A 15530-nucleotide genomic window follows, 5' to 3' on the forward strand; every position below is an offset into this window, starting at 1 on the left:
ACAAACACAGAAATTCTAACATATTCTATTCTGAGAGATTTCTGCTAAATGTTATGTTGTATTGGTAAATACAAATGCTGCATTATTGATATTATACCTAAAGGAACAGAACTTCCATTTTGATTGGTGTGAATGAGGATTAAATTCTCTGCCGACAGTTTTGCATGCCTGATAAGTAGAGGATTTTTCCACATACTAGTTTCATGCTCCATTTCAAATCTTAGTTTTTCCTCTAGTAATTGCACATTCCTGTACTGGGAACCACAAAGGCATGTTCACATCACATTGTGATCTCTGAATAGACACATTCATTTTAATGATGGCTGGTGAGTCAACACCTTAACTCTGCATGGGAAAAGCTGTGTAACATAAATATATTAGATCCCAGGAAATATACCCCCAACTTACCTTTCTCTTAGGTCTAAAATGCCCATGGCCATTACATGGCTACCCAGTGCTAGGAGGTTTGTGATGGAGAGGAAGTCAGAGTGGCAAGAGACAACTGTCTAACCTATTTGGTATCTCTCTTGAAAATTTTAGAAAAATCAGTGATAATAAGAATACATTGTAAGGAACTTCCAAGGACTTAGATTCTCCAGGGGCTGAAACATAATTTTGAATGCCAAGTTATTAATTTATAGTAAACTAAAACTATACACAAACTAGAAAAAAACTTACATTAGTGTGACAAAGTTTCTCTTCCTATAAACTAAGTTGAGTGACAAGGCTGACTATAAATAAAGGATTGCTTTGTGAACATGGAATGAGAATGGAGTATGTCTTATTTGCTTCAAGGTGCTATAGTAGAATACCATAAATTGAGTGACTTATAAACAACATTTATTTCTCACAGTTCTGAAGATTGAACAATCTAACATCATGGTATTGGCAGATCCAGAGTCCAGTGAAGACATACTTCCTGATAGACAATTGTCTTCTTACTGTAACTTGTCTGTTCCTTTGTTTTGTTTCTTTATATTCCAATTATGATTAAATCACCCATTTTTTGTCCTCCTGATTTATTTTTCTCAGCACAATCTCCTCCAGTTCCATCCCTGTTGTTACAAATGGCAAGATTTTTGTCTCTTTTAAATATAACAGAGTAGTGTTGCATTGTGTATCTATACAACATCTTTATCCACTCATCTGTCCTTGGGCACTTAGGTTATTCCATTACTTGTCCATTGTAAATAGTGCTGCATTGAACATAGGAATGCCTATACTCCTTCAGATTAGCATGTTTGCATTCTTTGGGTAGTTACCTACCAGTGGAGTGGACTTACCTCTATTTTTAGTATCTTGAGAAATCTCCATACTATTTTCCATAGGTCCTGGGTCATATTCCTATCAGCAATGTGTGAAGATATTTATTTTTTTTTCATCATTTCCTTGCCAAACACTCATTTCTGACAATTCTTATAGGTATGCGGTGATATCTTACTGTGGTTTTGATTTGCATTTTGTAGTGGAATAATTTGATGGTGTTTTGATATTTTCCATTAACTTCTTATTGAAACTGTGAGGGCCAATCTTCTTCCCTTCCAAGCTGTCTTCTCTCCCCTCCCCTCCCTTCCCCCTCCCTCCCCTCCCCTCCCCTCCCTTCCCCTCTCCTCTCCTCTCCTCTCCTTCCTTCCTTGTAAAATCATTATTTTGCTTCTGAATTCTTATATATTTGTACGATTAAATGATACTGTACCTTTATTTTAATTCTCAATCATTTCCCAAAGGCCCTTAGAGACTCCATCTATGTACATGTCTTCATGCCTGCAATGAAGATTTGTAAGTACTCAATTCAAATGCTGCTTATTTTTTTAAGCTTGTAAATTTAGAAAACTAACAATACTTATATTAATATGACTATGTAGTTATATTTCACTGAGAAGGGTCTCGTTTTCATTTCTGGTTCAGTGTTTTGCTTTCCAATTGCCTTCTTATTGCATCACTATTTACCATCATTATATAATCTCCTCTTTCCCCTGCCCCATTTCATGCGGTATGGTTGCATTCAGCAAGAGAAGATAAAAATGTAAAAGAAAAATACTCTGTTTTATGAATCACAGATACCCTAAAAGATCAATATATTATAATCTGAATTCATCATCTTTAATCAGCCTAGGTCCTTCTATGTTCCCAGCTAAGGTCACCCAATTCCAAGGTCAAAAAACCAGGCAGCATCCCAGTTCTGTCCTCTTAATCATCATATCCTGTGTGTTGTGAAGTCTTATCTGCTGTGACTCATGAAGAGCAATTGGATTAAAACAGTTTTCTCTGTCCTCAAGACTGCTTGCTATCTTGGTTTGAGCTGAACTGAGTTCTGAATCCTCTCACTGAGTAATTCCTACAACAGCCCTCAAGAGCTGTCCTTACTTCCAGTCTTACTCATCTTCAAGTAACTTTCTATTCCACTCAGAGAAATACTTCTTGTACTTAGATTTGATTAAATACATTTCTACTTCAAAATCCATTGCTTTTTCATTGCTCATATGATAATACCCAATGTGGTATCTAAAACCGTTCATTATTTAGATTCTGCTTATCTCGCTAACCTCGCATCATAAGACTTCTCCCAAATCCCAGTCACATGGAACTATGCCTGGTATCTAATGTGCCGCTGCCTTATTTGTCTTTAGGGTTTTGTACATTTAGTCCCTCTCAGTGGAACATCTTTCAATTGCCCTCTCACCTGGCAAACTGGTATGTCAGGTCTCCGTGGAGATGGTAACCTGTCCCTGAATATTTCCTCCTGGAGTCATTAAAAGCCAATCTCATGTTTCCAAATGTAACTGCTTCTAAGATACATGTATTATATCTTTATCTGTTTTGCCCATAGACTTCATGGGGATTGTATCTTAGTCACTGCGCCTCTCTAATGTCTAGGAACATGCCAGCATCCCTGTTAGTTAAATGAAAGAACAGAAGCATCTAAGTCCTTTGTCATGGATTCCTTGATTCTCTCACAGCATTATCAATGGATCAGATGACTGTTTCATTGGATAATATGACTTTGCTTTAAAAGGAATAGGGCAGGGAAGGTGGGGAGCTCTACCTATCATACTCAACCCAAATAGCTTCACTTGTATTAATATATATTGAGCTTTTGAGTAAAATTTCACTTGAAAAAATGGAGTGTGTTTCTGCCAAATATTTTGAAAATAGCTCGCGAGGAATAGGGGTAAGACTTCGAGAATAAATGCTGTGCAAAGATGCCTCCGGGGAGAATTTCCTTTCGGTTCTGGGTTCCTCTTAAATGGTCTGAGTAGCCTATCCATTCCTGAGACTGCTGCACTGATCAATGCTTTAGTTATTAAACTATAGATCACCAGAATCAAGAGTCTTCAAGGACATTTCACACTGGAACCACTGCTCACCCTCTGTGGTAATTGCCCAGTGAGTAATTCTGAAACTTCCTTCCACCTGTGCTGAGAAAGATCAGGTGCTTTGTCTTGAAGAGCATCCTGAAAGACATCTTTTTTTTTTTCCCTGAAAAATTACTCAAGTAGGCAAAATGTGCACCATATTCTGTTTATCTCTATAATTTAATAGTATATGAAATATGCATAGAAAAACTAAGTAGATGTTATTTTTACTTCCTTCCAGCGGTGCTCTCATTTTTCTTGTGGAGAACACTGTTTAGCCTGCAGCCCTTCCCCATCTTTGGTGACAATAGCCCTCTCTCCTTTGGGAAATGCTCTTTTCCTGCTTCATGGGATCTGGGAAAGAGAGTGTGAACAGGGCATTGGAGAACCTGATTGAATGTGATTCACATGACCCAATTGGCTAACTAAAAATTTCCTGTGGGATTTATAGTTTCTGTAGCAGAGAAAGACGTTCTCTTTCCTGCGAACTTTGCCAAGTGAGATAAAATGAGCTGGAGTAACTGCACACTGATCTTACTTACCTCAGACCTGCTCTTGTCAGGTTTCTTCACTCAGGATAATATTCTTGGTGTGGGAAGGACTCTATCTCCCTGGCAGGCCGCCTCTAGCCTGACTCCATCCAGGAAACAGTTTCGGTAAAGTAGAGGAATTCTGTTTCTGGGATTTTCAAAAATTGCCTCTTCCCATTTTAAAACACTGCCATCCCTTCTGGCTTCAGGAAAAAGTCTGGAAAGTAAAAGTAAAGTTTTATAACAGATTGCTATTCTCACTGCTTCTCTGCTTCTGTGATTGAGAAAAAAACAAACACACATTAATAGTTGTTACATTTGAACTCTTTCCTGTTTGTAATGTCCTGATTTCTTGTATACAAATGAATTCTATAGGCAAAATGTCAACTATAAAATATACATTTTCTCTGTAGCCTGCTTGCTTGTATTGATTTTGTGGTTCTATCCTACAAACATCCACATAAAGAGAATTAAAGCAATAATCAGTTCTAACTTTTCAAGTTTTGTCACCTTTATATTTCACATCTCATGAACACATGAAACATAGTTACCTTTAAACTCAAATTCATGCTCTTTTATGTGCAAGTTACATTCAACCTTTCAGATCAATGCGCACTGAGTAGACTCCATTTTGCTTCCTGAAAAGCAGAGTGGAAAGGAAAAATGAAAATTAAAGACCCAGGTGAGCTGGGTCTTTGGTCCTTACTGCTCAACTTGTTTGTGGCTTACTTTTAATTCATCCTACAAAAACCACTGTGGTGGAAAATAAGCATTATTTTGGCAGAGTACACGTTTAATAAAAAAATGAAACAAAGCTTCAGGGATTTATTCATCCTAAAGACTGCTTTCCCTTTGTTTAGGACATCCATTTAATCACACAAAGAGATCCCAAAAGCAGGAGGTAAAATGGCTTTTAAATCGCATGTCAGGAGCATCCCTGGTGGCACAAGGGGTTAAGACGCTACCTATGAAGGGACCCACAGCCACTGCAACATAAGTTCAATTCCCGGCCAGGGAGTTAACCCACAAGGCAGAGCAGATCTCTCCTGTCTTGACTCCTGCTCCCCTCAGCAGTGTGTTTCAGTAGATCTGTCTGTTATATTCACCACTGTCTCTGGTGAATCCTCCCCACCTCTGGCCTGAACTGTATCCCAGTTCTTGTATGCATAAATAAATAAATCTTTAAAAAAAAATCACATCAGGTCAAAACACTCAGATTTAAATGTGGTATTGCAGATGCATTGAAATGACATATAATTTCAAAATAAAAGGTTGTAACACATCTTTCCCACATTCCTCAGAAAAGATTCATGGTTTGAATTAGGTGTGTATAGTTACAGATCAGCGAATAATTTAGCTCAATAAGTGAAAGAAGTAACAGGTGTTCCAAATGTATTTTATGAACAGATCACAGTAATTATTTTTATGTTAATTTTTAATGAGGTAATATTGCATTAAAACATATGTTTCAGGTGTGCATAACTGAAAATCAACATATATATATAACAAACAAAAAATGATATTTACAACAAACCCAGCTGTAATATTAAAAAATGTTTAAAAATTGTTTTCCAATGATTTTCCTATGCATATCTATATTAAAATGTACGTAGGTTAGAGAAAAGAGATGTATTCAGCAGCACCAACATTAACTACAGGTAAAATCTCCCCACAATAAGAGTCAGGGATTCTCACTAATTACATAATTAGAGGAGGAAGCAATAAACTTTCCTTTGCAGCTCAAATTCTAGAATAAGGTGGTGCTATTGAAAATCTCACTGTGGTGTATATCCTGAAACTCTTAACATGTAGTGCGGTGTAAAGGTCCTGCAAAGTCATTAAGTAGTTCAAGTTTAAATGGTACGGCTGCAAAATAACAACACCCCCCCACTCCCAGGTTATGCGCAGTTTGCATTAACAAATAAAAACTGCAAGATACCATTATTGAATATTCTTACCATCACTGTAGATTGCTCATTGGAAAACTAGTGCAGGCCTATAATTATCATTATGTTCACATATATTGTATTCAAAATGTATAATTATCTCTAGCTCCCCAGATAAATACACTTTGCAGTATTTTAGTTACATAATGAAAACTTCTAGAGTGTACAGAATGCAGTAAAATGCGAATACCATGAGTATTTTTAGCTTTCCATAAGATTTTGAGTTGGAGGAAAAAAAGCAACAATGTTAAAGTTTTATATTATTATAAAGACAGGTATATGGTCTAAATGCATTTTAGTTGGGCAAATTAGATTAATGTTTACTCCTAAAGAGGCAAAGTGTGAAAGAGAAGTTAATGCAGTCCATTAACTATATTAACAAATAAATTCTATGTATGAAATAAATATCTGCCACCTTCATGGAGCCTTTCATATATATATATATATATATATATATATATATATATATATATATATATATGAGATTTTTATCTGCAGTATTACTTGAAGGTTTTTAAACTTAGGTTCTTTTGGGGGAGGAAATGTAACATTTCTTTCAATGTGATCAAAAGCAATCCTGCATTTTGAAAATCTAGGTCAGGTTTTACCTTGATTTTTATTGAGATTAGGAAAGACAGGGAGGCCACATTGTGCAACTCTTGCTTTTAAGAAACAACAGTTTCAGGAGAAAAAAATTTGCTTCAGTTTTCATTTTGACCCCCTACTCCAGTTTTACAAACAATGGTGCTAGAGGTCTCCATTTCCCTGCGTCCTGTGCAAATCCTTTCTTTCCTCTCTTCCATCAACTTTACTCCCCAAATCAAAACACTTGATTTATCAATACCTCGGCTTTAGTAATGAATTAGTGAGGAAACATAATGAGTAATTATGAAAGTTTGTTTTGTCTTCAGTGTATAATAATATGTGAATTTTCAAATTGATTTCTAATGGAGAAATGGAGTGGGGCGTGCAGGGATTCGAGGTTAAGTGAGCAAAGGTGAAGGAGTCTGTTTATTTGTTCTTTACTTGTGAATATAAAAAATAAGAGGCGGTTTAATTGTCTTCTCCTCAGAAGGGCTGCTGTACTTTTTTCTTGGAGAATTATGATGATTATTAATTACTTGATTATTATTGCTGTTTATTTTCCACCTCCATTGTAATAGTGCTTTGCATATTTTACTCATAAATGAATTCAAGCTTCCAGGAAAAATAAAAATAAGAGAACAAGCTTCTAATCCTCTACTAGGATTATGATTATTTTACTATTTTGACCAAAATAATAAAATACAGGGATAAGAGCTTCATCAGCTCTAAAAGTAAGGAAGGTATCAACTCTCTCCTATAAGTTTGAGGCATCCTGCCCCACCTCTTCCCACCCCCACTATATAGTATAGATGAAAGAAAAGTGATGTGGACAATAAGCCTTGTCATACAGTTCCCTTTCTTGGGAGAGCTGAGTAACACCATGCAAAACTCTGAAAGAAATTTTAGATAACTCATTTGGAAGAATAAGAGTTTGACAATGGCAACATATATGAGACATAAAATAGCCCTTCCCAAGTATCTTTCACTGCAGCTTAGCTCTAGAGGAGGACAGGGAAGAGATAGTCTGCAGCCTTCTTTTCTGAATTTACATGGATCTGTATTCTTGAATGTTCTCCGGGTGGGTTCCAATAAAGAGGGGGGACTCTGCCCTTTAGAGGGGTGAGGTCTGTGTTGTGGTGGAAGCAGGGGCTGACCTTTTTAGCAGCTACAGACCCATGGCAGTAAGGGCATCTGGGATAGGGATGTAGCTCTCTAGGGTAGTCTGCTGAACTGCTAAGCAACGGTTAGTAGTTCAGGCTTAGACCTTCTGAAGAGGCCCACATATAGTTAATAAATTAGGTGACAATGTGCAAACCTGGTGCATTCAGGCTATAGAATACTACACAGTAAGGAGAAAGAACAAGGTTCTGCATTCAAAGTCTGAAAGAATCTGGATGAAACATACTGAGAGAATGACAGGCATAAGAGCCTGCACTGTAGATATCAGAATAGGAGGTAGCTTTGGGAGGTATAATGACTGGGAGTGGCAGGAAGGAGTCTTTGAAGGTGATGATTATAGCTCATATTTTGATTTGGGGAATTATATAGGGATTTTTCACTTTGTTGAACTACTTGACCTGCACATTTCTTTTTTTGTGCTTTATTTTGCATATATTACATGTTTTACTTCTAAAACATTTTAAGTCCTATTTGATAGCAATGAAAATAACTCCCTCTTGGTAAGTCAAGGGAAGAGCGGCTGCTATATAGCTGCAGAAGGACTTGCATTGGAATTGGAAGCAGTTGTCCTAGTCTCAGTTGCCTTTTTCTGCTCTCATCAGTGCAACTTGTGCATGTTTTGGGCTATCCTCAGCTTTCATCAGTTTTGTGGCATCTTTTTACTTTCTATCTCATTCTCAACACTCCAATTCTCCATTGCTCTGAATTGCCAACACACCGTGGGATGTCTGCCCTAGGAAAGGTACCTGCTTGGGAAGGAACATGAAAATTCAAACTCTAGAGAATGAAACTGGGAAGGATTCCCTTTGTAAGGGCAAGAGCAGGGCCAGCAATAACACTTAATGTCCAACTGATTGCATCATTTTTGTCTTCTCTCCACGAGTATAATTTCAAAGATGCTTCTTTCTAACATACCACTATATCCATAACTGAAAATGCTGTAGCAGCTCTCTCTGGCGTGTGGGATTCTATCTAATCTTTTACTTTTATTTCCATGACCTTTTTATACCGAAGTTGTTACAATTAAATTTTAATCATTTTATAATTAAAAAAGGCAATTTCTATTAAAAATAAAAGATAACAGGGGCCTTCCTGGTGGTGCAGGGGTTAAAGACACAGCACTATCAGAGTACTGCCAGCCACTGTGTCACAATTTCAATCCCTGGCCAGGTAGCTGATCCACATGGGGCAGCAGGCCTCTCCTTGTCTCGCCCACTGCTCCCCTCAGCAGTGTATTTCAGTAGCTCTGCATGTTCTGCTCCCCACGCTGTCTCTGAATCCTCTCACACCCCCCCCCCAACATCTCTGGTCTATACCCCAGTTTTTGTATGCATAAATAAATAAATGTTTAAAAAATAGAGAAAATAAAATGTAACAGATTTAAAACTTGCCAAAGGGATGAATCTGGCTTTTTTACGAGATTTTGAAAAGTACATAAACAATTGGAATTTTGAAAGAGAGGCAGTGTTTGGTATTATTGATATGCTTTCATTGGAAAACCTTCTTTTCAATCAGGCCTTGTAATTCAAGAGATTCTTCTTTGAGTCATTTTATTTTATTTAAAGATTTATTTATTTATTTATATAAGCACCCAGGTACAGGCCAGATGCGCGGGAGGGTGAGAGGATTCACCAGAGACAAAACTAGGAACAGAACAGACAGACTGACGAAATACACTGCTGAGGGGAGCAGCGGGTGCGACAGGATAGGTCTGCTTCACCATATGGGTATCTCCCTGGCCGGCTGGGAACCCACACTGCAGTGGCAGCGGACAGCTTCACAGCACTGCGCTTAACTGCCCCTGTTTGAGTCACTTTAAATAAGTGGGGCGTATGGATACTTGCCTGAAGAAAGGAGCAAGTGGAAAAAAGTCAGAAGTAGATGACTATATACTTCAGGGTCCTAGATGCTTAGATTGCTTATGTCTTTATGTATAGAAATAAATGCTTAATGCTTAACAGAAAGAAATGGTTGTTAAAAAAGATATCCTTCTGATATTTCCGCAAACCTCTGAAACTCCTGGGAATTTGATGCTGGAGAATCCTCCCGAGACTCAAAACTCTAGGAATGATAGAAGCATACCAGATCCACAACAAATGGAACTCACCTACAGAGTATGAGGACAGGCACATGAACACCTCATTCTAGTGATAGTGATAGCCAAGCCACTGCAACTGATGAGTAGCTCTACGAGAGAAAGAGAGTCTTGGGGAGACAATGTTACTAGGTGGGCATAAATGCAGAGGGCATCACTACTGATGACGCCTGAGATGCTGACCACCATGATTGCAGTATAGCCGAGGGGCATTTGCCATGGCACAGATTTCATTGCCATGTTGCCTGTCCCAATCTTTTCTTATCATTAAATAATCTGGCATTGGATGAAGACAGTTGTGCATTGTGACTTTATTGATCCAAGCCACTGCTCCTAACTGAGCAGTAAGGATCATAATGAATGCTGACTCTTCTGTCATTCACATTTATTTGAAAATAAACCTCTGAGAAAATATTCAAGTGTAAGTTCTTCAATAACTGTTCTTGAAATAAAAGGTTTCTTTCAATTCTTTTGCAATGAAATCTGATAATTTAATTATTCTGATACAGAATGTAATACATCACAATAAAACATTTCTATTATAAATATCAGTTGTTTCTCAGAGAATGGAACTTTAAGAGAAGCACAACATAGATACTTTTAAAATTAAAGTTGGGTGGAGATGTTTTCAAACAGTTTACCAACAACAAAGCCTGCAAAATAAAGGCCTTTTTTAAAAAGAAAAATTATCTTCAATTTTCTTCACTCATTCATAAGGGATCACAATGCATGTTTAAAAAAAGTATTTTTGTTTGAATTTATAGTTGTCTTTTCCACTGTCATTTCCAGACAAACTTAGGAAATGTTCTCTACATGATCTGAGTTTTCAGTGTATGCATACTTTGGTGTACAAAAAAGTTTCGTATCTTTATAGACTTTATATTTATGTTTAATCTATTTTGTAGAAATATAGCATTTCAGGAGTCATTAGAGCAAATATAATTTCTAAAGGCATCCACAAACTTTCCTCACTCCTATTAGTTATTAAAGGGATATTTCTGAATGAGTAATAATAAACCCACAAATGCCTCATTTTAAAAATTTTATTGAAATATTTTGTATTCCTTTTCCCAGGGAGATGTTCCAAATTGGGTATGCAGTTAACATTTCCTTAGTTGCACACTTTATGAACATAGCTTTGCAGCATAGGACCAATTAAAGGTCAAATACTAGTTAAATACTAGTCAAAACATCAAAGATAAGCTTTTGTTGTACTGAGAAGTAGATACATTTTATACTGATAACATAGAAAATATTTTATCCAATTTCCTTTGTTTGGGGGGCTCAGTTTATGTCCAGCTATCACTGTTTACATCTCTTGCTATTTTTGCAACAATTGCCTGAACCCTGAGAAAACAATTACTTTTTGAAAAGAATTAAAGTCATCCATCATAACTGGTGTTATCTCATTCATATAGCTACTTTTTGATAAAAGTTTTGAAAAACGAGGGGAATTTTGTATTTATTTTGGTTCTATGAACAAGCTATTAATGGATAAACACTAATTGTCACTTTTTTCTTTTATATGTCTCATCTTAATCATTTTAATTCCATTTTCTAGTCTTGTTTCATATTCTTTCATTTTTTTTCCTTTTTTCTCTGACTTTCCTTACAGCATAGCTAGAAGGATTTTATTTTGCAACTTCTGTTGAAATTTTCATTTATGGTGAATGACAGTTGTTGTATTTTGATTTTTTTTTATTCCATGCGTAAAAGTATATACATGTTATTGTGTTTGGTTTTATCCCCAGATGAAGAGCTTCACAAATGTGTAAAAGATGCTGGTTTTACATTAATTTCATTAAAATAGATGTCAGTAGAGATGGAAATAGAAATTAAATAGAACAACAGATAATTCCATAAATGATTGGAATTTTTCCTTTAAGACATGGAGTCAAATATAACTGCAAGCTCACTGCATGACAAACGCATTTGACAATATTGTCATGCTATAGTGAAATTGGTGAAAAATTTTAAAATTAAATAAAGACAATTTATTTGTTTTTGTTGTTGGTAACCGGAATGCAAATTTTGGTGGGCTAAAGAATAATGGTAAAAGTAATGTCCTTCCTAAATTACAAAATCCAGTGACTGACCAAAAATAAACTTGGAATTAGTTTTTCTGAATACATAATCCATAATTACATCCAAACAAGTTGCCTAATTAGCATCTGTAATTGACAAAACTTAAAAATTAAGTTAAACAGAGTAATTCAACCCTAAAACAGACAGCAGCTTACAACCTGCTTTCTGTCTTTACTATCAATGTAATATGAGATTTTTTTAAATATTTGTAACTTTACAAAACATTTTCTTAATCAGATGCCTGGCAACAGTATTAATCATTTTTATAAAAATGAATCAATTACTTATTGCATTTTGCTCAAAATCAGTTGGAAATCTTTAATAACAAGGGTATTAAAAATTTTAACTTTTGAATATTTTTTAGTAAATTGTGAATATTGAACTCTACATTTACACATAGGGAGGCACTGAAATCTCATACCTTCAAGGGCTGAGCTCAACAAACAATGGCAAAACAGATTATAAAAGTTCCCTTTTGAAATTCTAAAATTGTACTTTGAAACCCTGATTGTGGGAAGACTTAGTGGATCATCTATTTTAACTAGAAAAAAAAGGAGATTATATGCCTTATTGAAATGAAATCAAGAAAGTTTACAGCTTTGCATCATTTAAATTTTGTGGTACTTTAAAAAGAACCATCAATAGAAATATCTTGTTAGCAAGTTTTGTATGACAAAAATACTTACTGAAGAGGTATTTTTTTTACATTTTTCATTTTTGCACAATGTATGTGCAGGTTATAGTCCCTATACAATTCCCATCCCCCTGTTTTCATCCTACTCCCTCCTCCTACCCCAGTATTGTGTCTCTGGTTTATAGTTGCTTGTTGATGCAATTTGCAGCAATATGGATGGAACTGGAAGGGATTATGCTCAGCAAAATAAGCCAGAAATAAAAAGAAAAATACCGGATGGTCTCACTCATAGCAGGAATTTAGAAAATCTAAATAAGGGACCAGGAAAAAGACTAATTATAATGAAGAGGTATTTTGAATGGAGGAAGACTATAAAAATTCTTGATCTGCAATGGTTACACCTTTTAAAACAAAATTTAGAGTTGAAAATATTCTTGAGCGGAACTTTCACTGAGTTTTATAGTAGTTAAATTGAGTTTTAACTAAAATACCATATGGTATACTGAGAGTAGTTAATTAAGGATATCACATATGCAAACTTGTTAATTATATAATTCAACTCTGATCAAAACTTTAGGCAAATATATTAGTCCTCTGGACTCCTCTGGGTCCTTTGTCCCTAGCAGCAGTGGCAGCAAAGGCAGCAGTGGTGGCAATAGCAGAAGCAGTAGCCACAGTGGCAGGATTTTGCAGTGGCAGCCTCGCTGGCCTCTGGCTCAGCAATGGCCCCTAGCCCATAAGTGTGTGCGCCCCCCACCCCTAACTGTATCAACTTCTATAAGATTTCTTGACAAAACTAGTGCAGGGCCAAGTTTAAGCCTTGTTTACACAGTATTTTTCGCAGATTCGAAATATGCATCAAGATTACATATTATTTACTGCTTTCTGCATGCAAACTACATTTCAAGGCTACCTTTTATCTACTAAGCTGCCTGTGCTGGAAGGTCACAACAAAAAACAACCTGAGAAACTTTGAGAAAACTATGTTTTTGCATTCTCTTTATAGGCGGACAGGTGTAGACAAAGACAAATCCAATGTTGGAATATTTAGCAGTCTGATAATGAAGGAGAGAACAGAAAAATTTCCCCATAAAATTAAGGCAAAATAACTTAAAAGTTTTTCTGTGGTGGTTCAATATAAAAAAAAAACATCGGTCATATCCAACTTGAGAACTCAGAGGGCATGCTCCTGAGACTTGAAATCTTGCATTTATTGATGTTGCTAACGGTGAGCATAAATCATTGAGAAAAGGTTAAATTATTCACAGTATCAGCTGTTTAAATGGGAAGAATATATGAAAGTTATTATACATATTTGTAACTGAAGTGGTAACTGTCTCCTTTGAAAAACTAATGTATTTGAAGATTTCATCACATCATGATACCAGATATATATGTGGTATTACTAGAGTAAGATATATAAAAACATTAAATATAAAAAGGAAAAATTATTGTAAACAAGTAAAATGCGTGTGCGTGCACACACACACACACACACCCACACACACCCCTTAGTATGAAGAATCCAAGGCAACATTATTTTAAAAATACTTATACAGCACATGACAGACACTTCCAAAATAATTTCTTTGTTCAAGTGACATAGCTTTCAAAATCTTCTCACAGCGTATTAGTTCTAGATTGAATATTATACTCTCTCAGCACATGTTTACCTTGAGTTTATTGACCAACACAGGTGACTGACAAGTGCCCTATATTTCTCAGTTTTTCTCCATTTAATTTTTCATGATTATCTTGATTTTAGTTTATCTCCTTTTCCCTTAATTTCTGATCTTTATATTGGTATTTGGTCACTAGGGTTTAACACTTGGTTCTCTCTTAAGAAATTGGATTGCCTTAAATCCATGCGACCACCTTTCTAAAACATCTTTACAGGTACAAAAAGTCATTTTCAATGCCAAAACTTTTGATATATTGGTTGGATTGTTTTATTTCTTCCATAAGTATGCCCCTGAAGACTTGTATCCTACTGCTGATGTGATTAAAACGATGTCATGTGGAAAATATATTGTGAAGTTTACATGGCATTTCTTTTAAAATAATTATGTAACTTAAATTGAAGTACTTTTCTCAATTAAATTAGTGAATGCTGCAGAATATAAAACCATCTATTATAAGACCAAGTAGACATTTTCAGTAATGTGTTTTCTATATTGAATATTATACTCTATTAGCACATATTTAACTTGGTACAAGAAAAGTATTTAATTTGAGAGTGTATGACCTAATGCTGTTTACAAAGAGAATTTGAGGTTAGGCTAAGGAGTTTGAACAGGCTTGGTCTTTGACTTTTTTTTTTTAAAGATTTATTTATTTGTTTATACAAGCACTAGGTACAGTCAGAAGCGCAGGAGGGTGTGAGGATTCACCAGAGCCAGAGCAGAGAACAGAACAGGCAGACTGACGAAGTACACTGCTGAGGGGAGCAGCGACAGTGGCAGGAGAGGTCTGCCCACCATGTAAGACCCTCACCGGGTGGCTGGGGATTGAACTGGTGCTGCAGAGGCTGCGGGCAGCTTCGCAGCCCAGCGCTCAACCGCTGCGCCACCAGGGGAGGCCCTGGTCTTCGAATTTTAAGAAAAAAATCATAGAGACATATAAGTTGACTAACAATTTAGTAACATGTAAGTGGCTTTAAGTCCTGTGGTAATCTATCTTTCCTAACAGGCTTTCCATTTAATGTTGTGTGAACTACCATGTAATGATTGCTACCAGTGCAGTTAAGTGCTTTTATAATTAAATCTATATTGAATGGATTTCTTCATCTTTTTTAGGCAGTTTCCTGCAGTGTGTTTAAACTTGTTGTAGTTGGGGGCACTGTTATGAAAAATACAAAATTGTGAGAATGAAACGGAGTCCTGTGGCAGGGGGAATACATTTTTTGCCAAATAAATAGGTACTGAATTTATTCATTTATCTAATTACATAACTTGTAATGCCAGTGATATTTTGGGAAAGATAATACCTTCTATAGAAAATATTATTATAATATAGCTTGACAAGGATTATAGAAATGCTTATAACTATCCCTTTCACTGTATAATCTTCCTAAATGCGCCACAGGAAGAATGATTCATGGAGACTGAAAGCACTGATTCA

The 15530-nt window shown here is 35.9% G+C and overlaps 1 long non-coding RNA gene across 1 annotated transcript in view; it reads right to left on the bottom strand.

The window, feature by feature from the left end:
• Positions 1-833: 833 nt before the first annotated feature.
• The window catches only part of LOC129146481 (uncharacterized), a 45119-nt gene continuing 30422 nt past the window's right edge, over positions 834-15530 (bottom strand). The window contains exons 2-4 of the long non-coding RNA XR_008553263.1: positions 3899-4103; positions 1697-1764; positions 834-1055 (exon numbers count right to left, since the gene is read on the bottom strand). This is a non-coding gene — a long non-coding RNA (uncharacterized LOC129146481). The remainder of the gene's footprint in view (positions 1056-1696; positions 1765-3898; positions 4104-15530) is intronic.

This window comes from Talpa occidentalis, unplaced genomic scaffold, assembly GCF_014898055.3.
Source record: "Talpa occidentalis isolate TD23 unplaced genomic scaffold, MPIMG_talOcc4v2.1 talOcc4.2, whole genome shotgun sequence".
Lineage (NCBI taxonomy): Eukaryota > Metazoa > Chordata > Mammalia > Eulipotyphla > Talpidae > Talpa > Talpa occidentalis.